Source organism: Echiichthys vipera, assembly GCF_963691815.1.
Source record: "Echiichthys vipera genome assembly, chromosome: 14".
NCBI lineage: Eukaryota > Metazoa > Chordata > Actinopteri > Perciformes > Trachinidae > Echiichthys > Echiichthys vipera.
In genome coordinates this window covers 20,271,819-20,286,829 of record NC_139839.1, presented here as the reverse complement: position 1 = coordinate 20,286,829, position 15,011 = coordinate 20,271,819, and the positions used below count along the sequence as shown (strand labels likewise).

Sequence of the window (15,011 nt, the reverse complement as noted above, 5' to 3'; positions counted from 1 at the left end):
GGATGCCCTGATCTTCCACAGTTATATAAGCACAGCACCGTCCTCTCCTGTGTCCCTAAAGATGCTCACGGAGCACACCATCGTGGGTCCCGTCACTCACTGCTGTTTCCACTGATCTGACGTTGCCCAGCCTGCAGGAGAGCTTGCAGTCAATTAGTCTCATATAGCATCTTAGCCATTCGACACTGTCAGAGATGCTTCATCAGCCTCACACAACCAGCTTTTGTTAACTGTGAACAATGCCCTTTTAGGAAATGCTTTACCTTTTGGCAACTTCTGTTGTTTTTCTCTCATTTCATGTAAAACAAAGAGACTTTTTGTTATCCTCTTGTATACTGCACTACCCTCCACCATGCGAGGATCACCCTCTAACTGAGAAGGGACAATAAACTGTAATTATTTGGAGAGCACCTTGCTCTGAAGGGAAAGGTGTTTTTCACACCAGAACTGAGTGTTTCCTTTACCGCGCCTAATGAAATCTATCCATCTTTCAGTGCGTCCTTGTTTCTACTCACTCGCAGGGTGCCGCACCCCCCTCCGCCAACACTCATGATGGTTTTTGTTTTGCTCTACCATGTGTGTTTGTTGCCCATACCCATTAATCTCCATTAACAGTGACATTATTAATAGTTTCTGGGGAGAAAATGAAAGAGAGCACTGCTGGGGTTTTAGGGAAAGATTACAGTGGTCAATAATTGGTTGATTTACGTTTTTTCTCCTTTCTTCTTTTTATTTTAATGCATGTGTGAGTTTCTTTTTCATTCTTGCCTTAGTTCTTATTATATTATTATTGTTCTTGTGCTTATTATAGTTTAATTACTTTTACTGGTATTATAAAGACAAACATAGAAAGGACGACATTCTTTTCACAATGAAAACAGGACTTTAACTAAGTAAAAAGTAACGTAACTATGACAAATGTTTCACATATTTAATCAACAAATGAAAATTAAACAATACTGTGAAAGACAGACGAATTAAAAATCCTTTTAAAAGAGAAATTGGACCCATTTTATGCGGATGCCCAAGCAGTGTTGATGGTAAATGTTGATTGAAGGAATAAATTCCTCCGTACTGCAATATGTGTTTTTCCTCCCGCATCCAGTGACGTGACATTAACGGCAAGTAAAGTAGATTGGGTAGCCAGGTGAGGACCCTCGAGAACCCGAGCCATAGAGAGCAAAAACTGATTGGCAGGGCCTTCGCTCAAATTGCCCCCCCAAAAACAGAATCATTCCGCTGCAATGAATGTCAGCGTGGGCAGTTTGTGTTGGATGCCGTCTCAGACGCCAACCTCAAGACAAAGAGAGAGAGAGAGAGTTAAAGTTGACACTGAAGTAGTGAAGTTGTTGCCATCTTAAGCCCAGTTCAGACCAAAGATTTGCAACGAGACGATTTGAAATGTGCAACTACTTTCAATGTGCAGGTCTGCAACGTTCTGAAACCTGCCTGTTCACACCACCGGGACGAGACGGTGTATCATCTCCATAGCAATGACTCTCTTTACTTCCATTTTAACTTCTAACTTTTCAGACTTTTTTTCATAGTTGGATATCATTTGTAGCATCATAAAATACAAAGAGGACAGAGATAGTGAGATACTTGCTACGGCTGTCTTTCTAGTAGTGATGAAACAGCAAAAATACCGTTTTTATTTCCGATTCATTGCTTTGTTCTCAATTACGGCGCTCACTCTGACTATTAAGTGTATAGCTAGCTCGACACTCTCTCTCTCTCAATCTCTTTCTCGCACACTTCCATCCAAAGCTTTACACCCATAACTGACTTGACAAGCAGACTTTGCTATGAGCTCATTGGCTGTTTATTCTGATGACGTGCCTCACGTTCTAAAACCAGCCGCTCTTGACTTGATAAGCTAATTCGCAGGTAACACCATCAGCCGGTTTCCAGTCGAGACGAGACAGGCCGGTTCACAACACTGCAACGTTCTGAAATGTTTTTTTTCTCTGGCGCAAATTGTTGGTCTGAATTGGGCTTTAGTTCACGCTGGTTCAGACAACGGAGTCTTTTTTATTACCTGCCTAAGTATGGGTGCAACACAGCTACACTATGTTTTGGCTGGGCATCACGCAATGCATCCTGGTGTATGTAGGCACTGCTGGCACGGCTACGCAAACATTAGAAATCAGCTTCCTCTGTCAAAGTAGCACGCACTGAGGATTGTATTGCTTCAATTGGCTAAATTTACCATCAACACTGATTGGACATCTGCATAAAATGGGGCACATCTTCCCTTTAATGCAACGACTTATTCAAGACCTGCATGTATCTGTGGAATCACACACTGTAGCCCCAGTAAAATTAAGAGTCAAGGGGGTAATAAGTAATGAGTTTTTCATTCTCCATCAACTTTAACGCTCTTGCTCTGTCAGACTTCCACTCTCCTCACTGCTTGCGTCATCTCTCTCACTCTTCTCCTTCACCAGTCCTCTCTACTTTCAGCTCCCATTTCTGTATTGTTCCCCATTCGATCAGCTCTAGCAGAGGCTATCCATGGTGCAACATTTTCTCCCCACTACACTGTGAACTTAAGTGCACCAGAAATAGACAAATGTAGATCCCCGTTGTGAGCGTTGCTGCAATTTCTGACCGTACAAGGGGTTGCACTATGCTAGTGCTGCATCATTTTATTCGGTCATGTAGTTCCTGCATTTCACTGCAGCATGTTTAGAATAGAATTTAAATAAAATAGAAGTTCAATCAATTGGTGGATTTTAAATGTTCATTAACTGTACATTAGAGGTGTCTTTGACTTGAATGTCAGCACAAAGGGGCTGGAGAATGACACACAGTGGATGACGCATAGACAGACGGAGGGAAAGAGAAAGAGACTGAAAGCTTGAGGGAGAGGAAAACAGACTCCTAGTGGAGTGTGACAAATTATTAAGCCATGACGCACTAGATGGGCTGCAGTCCGAAAACAAGGGCAGTAATTAGACAACGAAGCCCTCTCGGACCAAAATGTTCCCACATGATCCAATAAAAGCATCGTAGCATTAAATGTGAAAAGTAAAAACAGTCATTGGTAGTTGAAAAAAAAAAAAAGGTCATCTGAGAGCACCTTATGGCACTATATGATTATACTCATTTGTAAGACACAAGCTAGGTTTTAATTCACTGTCAATTTTAATGGAGCCTGGACTTCCCCTCTTTAGGTACACACAGTCTTGAGTGTAATGCATTTTATGGCTCCTCTTTCCAGCAATTTGTGACTTGAGATTCATCTCAATTTATACTGCTTATTGCTAAAAGCTTATGAGCCCTACTTTAGAGGCAGATTCAGTGAGCTATTAAACCTCCATATAACCAGAATGTATATTTTTAGTGCTCAATTTTAAAGCAAGAGCTACAATATGTGCTGTTCCTCAAATATAAGCTTCTATTCGACAGATAGCAGTCACAGAGACTGTGCTCCAACTAACAAAACTCAACAATCAGTTGTTTGAGCAAATGCCCCAAAACAAAACATTTATATTCAAGTGTTATTACATTGTTATATTGAGCTTTCTCACTCCCATCTCATCAAATACTTCAGCTCCCTCAGTGTCTGATACTGATGCGCAATAGTGGTGCGAATTTCTTGACAAATCATGATTCATTCCGATTTAAACGGCCGCAATGCGATGATAAAATGATAATCGACGGATCTGATTTTTTTTTCTTCTCATTGCGCAATTACTTGATCATTTTAAAACATAGCGTCAGTTAAATTTCTGATTATTGACTTACCTGCATCAAGGCATAATCTTTCAAGCGAAACCATGATGCATTCAAGAATTGATTTTTTTCTAACACACAAGGCACCCTTTACATCTCTACGAGATGCACCAGGTATTTAACAGCTTGACTGCGGCACAGTGATATGAAGTAGTATAACGAGTAACAGAATCCACATAGGGGGGAGGTCAGGGTGGATGGGTCAAACAAACACAGGGCTTTAACCCAGGAGACCACTGTTCCTGTCTCATGTTTATACCAAAAGTCAACGTTCACTTATTTGAAGGTTATGTACTACATAAACTCAACCCAACTAACTTAAGTCACGTATTCCAGTTACGTAACAATTTTATCCCAAACTTTAACCTAACCAAACTTTGCATATTGAAAAATTACACTGAAGGGGTACCCACAGTGTTAAAAGTGGTCGACAAAAACATCACTTTAACACGGGAGACCGCTGTTTGTTTCTGACTGTTTATTATAAAAAACATGAACTTAATCTTTCCAAACCTCGTTTATTATTGTAACCATGACAATGACATGTCCTGTAAGCTTAACTCAGTAGTTATTTTAACCCAACCAATGATCTTTGTCTAAACCTAGTTATTTCTTTTACTTAGCCTGACCAAAACTTAACTGTAGTGTATTCACATCATACGTATGTCATTGTTCATTGTATTTCAAAATGATTTTTATTGGTTTTGGAAGAGCGCAGACACACGTGTGTGTGTGTGTGTGTGTGTGTGTGTGTGTGTGTGTGTGTGTGTGTGTGTGTGTGTGTGTGTGTGTGTGTGTGTGTGGTAAGAGCACATCTGCACTCTGTCTGCACTTACCACACATCCACTTGCACCAGTGTGAGAGAGAAGCATCTGTGGGGATATTTCTGCTTATCTAATGGTGAGAGTAAAAGGTATCATATTAATATTTTAATTGCAGTCAGTGTCTGGGCTTCTGTTGAGCGATGGGCTTAATGTGGTGACAGATGACGGTTAGGGGTAAACAAGGATTTGGCTGTCCTCAACTGAATTGAGAGGACAGAGTTGGTGGATTAAACTGTAGTTTTGGCTGAAAGACACCCAGCCCGTGGCAGCATTGATGCAAATCCACTGACTGATTACCAGGGGCATGAGTATTAGACACCATTCACACTAGTTCACTGCATGATCTCAAAAGTCCAATGTTACATTTCAGCCCAACAAATACATCATTTGTTAATTTATCCGTTTGATTGGAGAATGAATCCTAATAAAAAGAAGAGTTGTTGCCAAAGCGTACTGCCTGTGTTTGTCATCAGTAGGCTACACAGCACAGGTGTTAATTAAGCTGCATTTTAAACAATTTGGAACATCGCGGTGGGTCAGTGACTTGCTCTGCAGCCTCACAGCATGAAGATGCAGTTTCCTCTGAGGTGAGAATGTGACTGTGACCGTGTTAATCTGTGTTACTCTTCTGAGTGACTGCCAACCTGTCCAGTGCATGCTGAGATAAGCTCTTCCCTCTAAAGGTAGAGCATGTCTCATTTTAAACTAATTTTCTAACAGTATATGAAACAGAAGAGTACTGACACATCGTTGTACAGAACCGTATTATCAACAGAAGTTGAGAATCAATCACTGATAATCACACTTACTGAAACTTATTATAGCTTCTCTTCTTCTGCCTCTCTGCAGACCCAGGACTGATTCATGCATAATGTATTCCCTTAGTTCAACTTTAATTACATGACAGGGATTGGCACAGGCCCCCTATCAAATAGGCACACACATACACATGCCCTGGCAAGTACCTCAGTGCTGTAAAAGCCAGATTTAAAGTTGGCTCACATGAGATAAACAGCCTGCTCTGACCACTATATTAAACTTACCCCACACTACTCATGTGCAGTGCAAGTCTCTGGTGCCTGGATGGTGAGCGCTGACAGAAATGTTGAACTAGATAAAACCTGGCACTTATTTTTTGATCAAAACATTTCTAACTAATCTCAAACCATTCAGGCTTAAAACCCATAAAAGCCTTTAGTTACACGACCAAACATAAATATAATGTTCTCCTTGAGATTTGCCACTTAATGTTTCAGGGGAAATGTACTTTCCTGATTTGTAGTGGCAATTATTAGGTTTCATCGTGCATGTCATTTAATTGGGCTTCACAGGTGGGACAGTGCTTGTTCAGTGGATCTGACAGAGAAAACAGAAACTATTTTTACCACTATCTGGATGTGTGTGTGTGTGTATCTGGGTGTCGTCATATCTCAGCAGGTAATGAATTATCATATGCAAGCCGACGTGTGTTTGTACATTCATGCATCTTTTATTTTTCATGCAAAGTGAATGTTAGATTTTCTGAAGTACAACTGCAAAATCAATGGACCCAACCTGGAAGAAAGTGAAGAGGAGATAGAAAAGCTACAATCTGATCCTGTCAAGGTAAGGACAGACAAACAAGGTTAGTAACAACTAGTGCAATGCAGTAAAAAAGTGCCTGTTTGGAACGGGCCGATTGCTTTGGTCTCGGGTATTGCTGTTTGCAGCTTTCTCAAAGACCGCTCATCCAAACAACTTCACACTCAACACTGCGCTTCTGTCAGGAGTTAGACTTTTCTATGTGGGCTGGTTTTCATTGGAGAGATAGTTGGATGTGTGGTCACACTGGGTATCACTGCCAGAGCATTTGGGAGTTAACAAAAAAGGTGTGGGATCTGAGGGCACGCCGCTCAGACAGACTATATTTGAAGATGCTGCGCAGACCATCAGACATTTTCACACCGTTCACCGCCGTTTTGTGAATCCATCCAAAAAGAAACCTAAACTCTTGCTGCTCACATAAGTCGAGACCAGTGCTGGTTGGGCCTTGTCAGAGAGATGTGATAACCATTATTACACCAGCAGCCTGCTTTCTGGTAAGCTAACCTACATGAGCCTTCTCTCTGGCTTTTGAAAGCAGCCCTTGTGTATTTTCTCCTTTTCACTGTCTTCAGCTCACTCCAGGTTAGGACAAGTGATAGAGTTAGAGTCTTAGAGTAATAAATGTGTCCCGTAAATCTCAAAAGCTCACACTCGACTCTGCGCTTCCTTGGGTCGTCAGCAATAAAATTGTGAAGATGATCAGATGAACAGTTGTCGAGAAAATCAAAGGACATATTAACAGAAAGACCTTTTTAGTTAGATTGGCGGCTGCTTCACATGGACCCTGGCAATACACACTGTCATTGACTCTGAAACACGGATAATAATGTCTTCCTCTTAACTGTTGCCCTAAGCATGGCCTTGTCATAACAACCCTTCTTTTACATCTGAAAAACAAATATCAAAGCCCATGGCTTTGCCTCTCACTGGGCCATATGCAGGGCATGACTTGTGGTAAGTTGATAATAACAAATATCTGCATGGTCTGCTCACAATAGCACAAGCAAGCCCCCAGCAAGAGACTTGACTGCAATATCCATTAATCCACTGCAGTTTCCCACTGGTTCAAAGGCTGTCTTGCAGCGGAGCTCTACAACATCAAAGAGCACTCTCTTATGAAGGGTAGCAATGAAATGTGGAACTCTCAGCTCAGCTATCTGCCATGCTGCAGAGGAGTCTTTGGGATTCACCAAGAGATGCAATTAAGACTGGTTTGATTGGAATGACCTCTGCATTGATGACCTGCTAAAAAGTCAGCTGCTTGAGCTTGTTTCCTCATGATATCACCAGTCTTCTAAAAGGACTAGTTTGACATTAAATATGATGGTGGGAGTCAAGCCATCTATGTTATTCCCCAATTTAGTTTCATATTATCCACAACCTTACAAAGGACTGAAACTGTCATATTTCAAAATAGGCCAGGGCGATACGGTCAAAATCTTCTACCCTAATAAAGGTAATTTCATATCTTGATAATGATATGCAGCATATCATGATATAGCATGTTTTACAGTTATTCAATAGATACAAAGTATATGAAATAACCACATGGTAAAGAATATTTCTGTATTCCTAGGTGTGAATGAAATACAGTATTTGACAAATGAAAACTGAGTATTTCCTTAGTGTAGTAAGAACTTTAGTGCAAAATGAACCTAAAGTGCAAGGATCAGAATGTGAAGTGTCATACAAAAGATGGAAACATTGTCATAGTGCAGTTCGGCTGCCGTTCTTTTGTAATTGCGATAAAGACGTTGTAGAAAAATATATACTATGGACATTTTGATATCATTTTGATGATATGTATCTTTTTCCCATTTCACAGATAAACTGTGTGGTATTGTAAAGTTTGATGGTAAACTCAAATCTTGGATTTTTAAATGATATTCCCTCAATTAATTCGGATGACATTGTCTGCTAGGTTTGAGTTAATGTGCTGGTTATTGTCAATTCAGACAACATTATTGTTGATTGTTAAAACATGAAATCTCAATGTGATTTTTTTTTCACAATTTCAATTACATTGAAAGACGTGGATTGTCATATCGAGAAAACAAATAGTTGGGAAGTGGGGGGTGTTTTTCCACAATCTGTATTCCTATTCAACATTTTTCTTTTGACTTTACTTAACATATAAATAATGGATTCTCCTTGATAATGTAACGAGCTGATAGCTTTCTCTTATACCCATTAGTTTGAATTATTTCAAAGTTTTTACAGATAAATCGTGTTTTGTCTGTCAGCTTTGCACGACAGCACTTAGTACTATATTACCTGCGATGCTCGGCAGCCAGTCAGAGGCATGAATCAGAGCTGTAACAAATTCAAAATGCCCCCTTGTTGCATTTGGGAATAAAACATTGTGTTGAATTGGTCCAAAATAGAATCCCATTAAATTGATATGAATATGCAATATTGCCCCTCGGGGCAGCAGAAATAAGAACACAACACAGCTATATCATCACCTTTAAGTTAATATGTTAAACTTGTTAACAAAGAAGTTTATTTTACACATCCAGCAGTTATGGGGCAACCACTGGAGCTCTATGTGTACTTCATGGAACATAATTTACATGGAAATATGTTGAATATCTACACACATACTTCTTCTGAAATCAGCAGAAAACATTGGTATTCAATCTTTTCCAATGGAATCTCTATCAACAGCAGGGTTGACTTACAAAATACAATATATCATGGATATATATATGCTGCTGTCTGGGTCTGATGTTTGGATGCCCTAATAAAAAACAATTCAAGTTTCTGTCTACACTGTCTTTAGCAGATTTGGGGTATTATGCGGAGATCTTAAATGACTAACCCACACAAAAACACTGCTACAAAAATAATGTGTTTTTTAGACACCTGAAAACTAATAAAATGTTGCCACCCATTCTCCAGAGGATTTTCTTGTCTTTTAAAGGTCAACCCCAACCGTTTTATCTCTTCCTTTCATTACCTCACCCTTATGAGCTCTCCACATCTGTAAAGGTCATGCTTGTTTCATGAAAGTTGTTGAGCTTTCAATCTGTTAACGGCACTTTTTGCCATACATAATCATTAAGGTGCCGTTTCACTGTGAACACAATACGTCTCCAACTGTAATCTGACTAAAAATGCCTATTGTTTTAAGCCTCACAACCACTAATGCATTTGCATAAAGCTGCTCAAAATATATATTTAATTAAAATAAAAAAATAAAGTATATTTCTGGACGGTAGTGACCGTGTTGCTTAAATACAGTAAATAAACTGTTTAAAGACACAACATTCTCTCTTGTTGAAGGAACACATATTACTCATTTATTTAGCCTAATAGTTTAGAATAATCGGTGCCACTGACCCTGGGTGGGAAAATGAGAAAACAGTACTTGCCCCTCATTACAACCACAGAGGTGCCCTTGAGCAAAGCCCTTAACCCCCAGCTGCTCCAATAATAAGGCTGCTCACTGGGTCGCAGATCAGAGTTGTTATACTGGGCAGCCTCCAGGTGTAAAAGTGTTCAACTGTGTGAGCGTAAACTCGGTTGTCCTGAAAAAGTGAAACTTCCCTGGTAGTCCAAAACCAAATTACAGAAATGATTACACAAGTATGGAAGGCTTTAAGTGGATTTGTTCAGTGGCCGCTTTGACCACCTGATGTGTGTGAGAGATGAGGAATACAGCTGGAAATAGAGTATAGTCACCATAAACACAAGCCCATGCCAGCAGCATCAATGACACAGATGGATATACATACATTCAATTAAATTCAATTAAATTTTATTTATAGTGCCAAATCATAACAAAAGTTATCTCAGGACACTTTACAAACTAGGTAAAGACCACACTCTATGACTTATTTATAATAAACATAGACCCAACAATTCCCCCGTAGAGTACGGTGGCAACGAAAACCTTCCCTATAACAGCAGGAACTTCAGACAGACCAAGCTCTGTGGAGGATGGCCATCTGTCTTGACCGGTTGGGGAGGAAGAAAAGGAGAGACAGAGATCAGGGGTGGAAAAAGAACCCCACAAAAAAGTTAACACTGCAACAGACTGTGGAATACTAATGTGTCAAAATAAGTTAGTTGAACTGTCACCAACTTATGGCAAATGTAGCTACACTGAAGTAATTCTTGACAATGAAATAACATACAGCTGCTTTACTTGCAAAAGCATTGTTTGCTGGCAGACATATCCATCCATCTTCTTAAAGGGGGCTGGAGCCGATCCCAGCTGACATTGGGTGTGAGGCGGGGTACACCCTGGACCGGACGCCAGTCTATCACAGGGCACATAGAGAGAAAACAGAGACAGACAAACATTCAAAGTCACATTCACACCTATGGGCAATTTTAGAGTCATCAATTAACCCAACACGTGTATGTCTTCGGACTGTGGGAGGAAGCTGAAGAACCCATGCAAACTCCACACAGAATGGATTCGAACCCAGAACCCTCTAGCTGTGAGGCGACAGCGGTAGCAAATGATACATGAGCTCGGCAGTTTCATCTGTTTCCCAGGCTATTCAAATAGTTTTGTGTAACAAACCATCTGGTTCATCAGGCTACCATACCCCTAGTATGGCTAAAAAGCAATATGTATAACCGTGTTGATTCCGAATTTGTTTAATATTATTTATATTCTGAGGGGTAAAGCTATGAAGAAAAAAAAATGCATTTTTTAAAATACCTTTTCATGACTCTTAGATGTGAGGAGGTGGGGTTTGTTTGTGCTCCTAAGTCCGCCCGCTTGCTGCTTCACTGACTCACTAAGCCACAGAATCTTGTCATGGATTTGTCATGTAGACATGAAAGCCTTTGTTTAAAAAAATGTTTATGCAGGGTTAATGAGTACAAAGCGCCAGAGGTGCATGTCCCCACATTTAAGTGGAACTGAGCATGAATTGAGCTAAGGTACCCTCACTTTGCACCAAACCCACTCCAGACTGTAGCACATTTATAAAATAAAAGTAAGCGAGCAGGTGGGGTGGTTTCAGTGCCAGAAGTTAGTTTTTGAGCCTTCTAGAGGTGTTATGATCCTAATTCAGCAGAACATCTGTGATGGGAGGAGCCCATTTGATAACCCCGAGGACATGCCAGCTTTTACCTACAACTCCTCTCCTCCAACAACCAAGCTGCATTTCGACATCAAACTCTCACCATAAAAAGGAGAAATGTTACATGACTATGTGTGTAAGAAGCATGCACACGTTTTTTGCATTTGGCATGGTTAGCTGTCATCAGTAGAATGAGAAATCCCACACTTCTGAAACCATCAAGACATTATGCAATAATGTGTTCTGAATCCAAAATGAGTTATTCTGAATGAGTTATTCAAATAATCTGCAGAACGTGTCAAGTAGAGAAATGCCAAAAAAAAAAAAAAACTGACGGAGCACTTGAGAGACCTCCAGAAATGCAAAATCCATATTTATATTGAATACACAGCCAATCTCAAAACCCATTTATGTGACCTCATTTTGCTGGCATAGAACTATCTTGTTCCTGCATTCCTGCTTAGCTTTGATTCTCTGTGGAACCTCTTCATATATGCTTGAATACATCTTAATAATAAAAAAAACTGCACACTATTACCATACATTTGTGCAAACTGTACACACACATGTAAACACACTTTAATTCCCACATTCCTGCATTGTTTGTATACTGAGAACAGTTTTGGAGGGATGAGGAGATTCAGGTTCTTGGAAGATTAGTTCATAAATCAGGAGTAATTATTTAAACCCAAACATTCCATTTCCATCTCTAATCCATGAAATGAAAGGTCATCCTAATCTGACATAGGCCTATTTTTGTTTTCATTCAATTCATAGAAATGAGGGATGAAGACTGCAGAGCAGGGAAAAGGAGATTGAGGATTGAACCGCAGAGATCATCCCTGGCTTGCATTAATCACACACTGAACATTACTGTTGCATCTCACTGTAGTTAAACTTGTCTTCACAATGAATCTAACGGCTTTAAACAAAAAAGATGAAACATTTGGGAGTTCAGAGGTGTGACACAGTTAAGTGCTTTGAAAATGGTTATTGTAGAATGAATTAAACAACTCCTAATGCTGAGTGAAAGAATTATTTTTAGAGGGTATAGAATGCAACAATTTACTCCATCCAGACAGACTAAGCACAGCTGAGAGAACCTCCATCAAGCTGGTCTTTAATAAGAACCTTAAAGTTGTAATCTGTAAGAATCAAGATAGTTGTTTCTAGCGACGCTTTGGCGGTAAGATGTAACTGCAGGCGAGCCTCTGGGACCTCGGAATTCAGACTTGAATGTTCCCTTTCATTGCACTTTTACTTGTTAGAAGTTAAAAAATCACAATTTCAGAGTAGAAAAGAACACAGCAAAACCAATTTGCATTTATTTGCAAAGAGGCAAGTACAAGTGCTATCATTAGTAGGTCATATGCTCAATCACCATTGTTTTAACTCACTCACTTTGATAGATAGTAATTGAACAGACAATTAACTAAATTAAAATCTTACAGATTATATCTTTAAAGGTACGACGAGACCTATGTTATATATTTTATTGAGTTGTGAATTTACATAATCCCAAATGTTTTGAACAATTTTTAAACCTCGTAATTTAATTTAAGGTCTGTTACATTTGGTCACATGTCAATGATGTTATAACCCCTTTGTGCATGTGTCAGCATTGTGGTCGTAATTCTATAATAATTTGTGTTATCCAGTTTAAAGCAACATTTCTATGATGCACTTTTTAGATCTTGGTTGTTTTTAACTACATATTTTAACTGGATGAAGGGTTTGAGTTATTAGACGTCTGGATTTTCAGATAGAGAAACAAGCAGAGCATGTTAGCTTCAGCTCCTGTCCTTTTTGCGCCGAAAAGCATCAGAGAATTACTGATTTCTGATTGGAAACTACTTTATTCAGTGTTTTAAGGATAATTTGGATCCTGATAAAACATTTTTTTTTTTTAAAAAACCCTCCTAAATAATGAACATAGAAATAATCCTAACTGGGAGAAGCTGATAGCAATGCTGGCAATGGTGGTGAAGACACCAACCCCATGATCCCACGCCACTTCACAACATCACCAAACTGTATCTTTTGTTATTGTTTTGATTGAGAGACCCCTAGCGGCAGGAAAGTACATATTGTGTTTCTTATCTGCTTTATTTTTATTCAAATGTGTCTAATGTATTTTTAACCAGAAGCTGCTTAGAGTGTGCTGAGAATAATATTATGTATACCATAAGATGCGTTTCCCAAGATTATGAAAAACACATGTAAAAATGTAACCTTTTCATGAAAAGGCAATAAAAAGTTTTAGGAGTTTTTTTAGGATGCTTGTGAAGACACAGGTCAAATAAAATGAATTTAAAAGTACTCCTTGTCTTCTTTCACACGAGCAGGTGTATCAGTCATCACAGCGGGAGCTGCCAGCAGTGAAGGAGATCACACAGGAGAAAGTGAAAGGGGTTAGGGTTGTGATGGTTGAGCTAGCTGGGATGACAGTGGGCTTTAAACAGCACTAACACAGAGGCCTTACAAAATCTGCTTTCATCAAGCAATCTTTACTTTCTTTGAGAAAGGTGAGTTTAATCCTGCAGATTTACCTGCTGAGATTTTTTACCTCAGGCAACAGTGAAGATGAAGGCGATGAGGAAAGACATAGTGCCCCTCTCAGAAATAGAATGTGGAAGAGTTGAGTTCATCTTCCTGTTTGTTAATTCGAATGGTTTACTGATACTGAATAACTTTAGCATAGTTAAAGGGGAATTTCTGTATTTCATATATTTCGCCATGTATTTCTGTGGTAACAACTTTTTTAATTTGCCTGAAATTGGTCCAGTATGAAGCGCTGGCCACTGTGAACCAGGCTACACTGTAGCCGAACGGGGCACTTGCGTACTGACAATATATGTCAACCACAAGTGTTTGTTTTTATTTCAAAAAACGTTCTTGCCAGTAATACATAGTTAGCATGTGCATGTACTGCACTTTATAGTTAATATAGGGAGTGATTTCCAACACAGCCTTCGTCTGTGTTCAGGTCAAACCAAGGGGCAATAAAATGAAGCCAACACAGTCGTGCCAACGACTGCAGTTCCTCAAATGACCACTTGAGGCTGGTTCCAAAAGGAAGTCAATCCCCTTAGACACCCATGTTAAAATGCCCAACTTTACAGCAGAAGTAAAAAAAATAATTTATCCTGGTACAAAAACATGGATTTGGTCTCTAATTTCAGCCTTCATTACAATCATATAGGGGGTAAATTTTTATATAATTCGCCGGTTTAGATTATATTAGGCTTAAAGTTATGCATTATTAAGGGCCTGTGAGTGACAGGTGAATACTGTCTGAGGACAAATCATAACCACAGCAACAATGTTGGTTTGATAGTGTAACCATAGCGTCACCCCAGATCACCAGAGTATAGGCATAACCATAGCTGAAACTGTCACTATTTCAGTATGTTTTTAGTTCATGAAATTTAGATGTACGATGATTGCTTGGCGTAGTAACCTGAATATCAAGAACAAAAAAAGAACTCCTCCGTCCCCTGTGCAGTAAGTAAGCTCAATTTGCACATGTAAATAAATTATTTTTAGAGACTGCGTTGTAGTTTTGTGTATTGTAACTGTACCTTTTTTGAACCTCTTGTTTCCATTTGATCTTTATGTCATGTACACCTACTGTAAATTGAGTTTCCCATTTGGAACAATGAAGTGACTGTAATGTAACATTTTGGTTGCCTAAAAAAAGTCTTGTTTAGTGTTTGATTGTGCTAAAGACTCTCTAAGGATTTGGATGTTCAGTTTTTCCGGAAAGTACAATTTGTTTTATTGGTTCTAAGCATGTTTTTCGCCGGAATTATAATTATCACAG

At 39.3% G+C, this 15,011-nt stretch overlaps 1 long non-coding RNA gene across 1 annotated transcript in view; it reads right to left on the bottom strand.

Moving 5' to 3' along the window:
- Window positions 1-10,311: 10,311 nt before the first annotated feature.
- Window positions 10,312-15,011, bottom strand: part of LOC310956965 — a 62,250-nt gene continuing 57,550 nt past the window's right edge. The window contains exon 3 of the long non-coding RNA XR_014593496.1: window positions 10,312-10,411. This is a non-coding gene — a long non-coding RNA (uncharacterized lncRNA). The remainder of the gene's footprint in view (window positions 10,412-15,011) is intronic.